The sequence below is a fragment of the Piliocolobus tephrosceles genome, unplaced genomic scaffold (assembly GCF_002776525.5).
Source record: "Piliocolobus tephrosceles isolate RC106 unplaced genomic scaffold, ASM277652v3 unscaffolded_36500, whole genome shotgun sequence".
Lineage (NCBI taxonomy): Eukaryota > Metazoa > Chordata > Mammalia > Primates > Cercopithecidae > Piliocolobus > Piliocolobus tephrosceles.
In genome coordinates this window covers 1-1,522 of record NW_022320422.1, presented here as the reverse complement: position 1 = coordinate 1,522, position 1,522 = coordinate 1, and positions in this window count along the sequence as shown.

Genomic DNA, 1,522 nt, shown 5'->3' with positions numbered 1-1,522 from the left:
CTAAAAATACAAAAATTAGCTGGATGTGGTGTGATGTGCACCTGTAATCCCAGCTACTTGGGAGGCTGAGGCAGGAGAATCACTTGAACCCAGGAGGCAGAGGTTGCAGTGAACTGAGATCACACCACTGCACTCTAGCCTAGGCAACAGAGTGAGACTCCGCCTCTTAAAAAAATAAAGGATCTGTTTTTTAAGAATGGGATTCTCATTCCTTGGTGGAGGGTTGTGGTAAGAAAGTTATTTTTGCCCTCTTTTCCTTTCTCCACCATCGTGGTGTGTTCTTGCCTCCACTTCTCGCCATGTCTTCTCACAAGACTTTCAGGATTAAGCGATTCCTGGCCAAGAAACAAAAGCAAAATCGTCCCATTCCCCAGTGGATTCAGATGAAAACTGGAAATAAAATAAGGTACAACTCCAAAAGGAGACATTGGAGAAGAACCAAGCTGGGTCTGTAAGGAACTGCACATGAGATGGCACATATATTTGTGCTGTCTGAAGGTCACGATCACATTACCATATCAAACTGAAAATGTCACCACTCTCTGGAGAGTTCGACGTATTTTCCTCTCTGAATCTATTATGAATGCGTTGGTTGGCTGGGTTCAGTAATAAATATGTGAGGCCTTTCATTTCAAAAAAAAAAAAAAAAAAAAGAAAGTTATTTTTAGCCTAGCTATATGACTCAGAGAAGTAGAACTGGACATGACTTGATATTAGACGGGAGCATCTTTTTTGAAAAAGTAAATGTATTAATTTCAAGTGTTTTATGTATGCTATGCATCGTTCCAAAAATGGACTTGAAACAGCTTTCAAAACTACATATGACACGTCAAGACACAAAAAGAAGAGAGGGCAAAAACATCAAGGTAGGCAAACTAAGATGATGCCAGGAGCATCCAATAAACATTTGCCCTCAAGTCCTCCCCTGTGTTGAAGACGGAGTCATGAGCAGCTATAAGATTCATATGCCCAGAAACATTAAAACAAACCAGTTGTTCTGTCAGTATAGCTCTTCCTCTTCCTCCTACTGGAATCTACAAACTTCCCCATTTGATTTTTATAAAGACTCCATGATGGGGTAAGCGATGTCTGTGCATTTTCATAGTACCAGGCTCGGGGGCAGGGGGAAGCTAAAATGAATTAACACCGTTAATGTCTGGAGACCACCTCATTTCTCCAGGAACTGCCCTGCAAATGTAATGTTTCCTACCTACTGTGTGACCTTTGGTAAGACAGTTTCCTTCATAGTAAAATCAGAGGTTTGGACTAGAACTAACCTTCTCAAACTGTGTTCTCTGGAGTATCCAATATTGTGTCAGGAGGAATGTGAAGCCACAGGACAAACATAACATATAGGTTTTGCTTGAAGATTTTTATGATAAACATTCTGGCCACGCACGGTGGTTCACACCTGTAACCCCAGCACTTTGGGGGGCAGAGGCCAGCAGATCACTTGAGGTTAAGAGTTCAAGACCAACCTGGCCAACATGGCAAAACCCCATCTCTACTAAAAATACAAAAT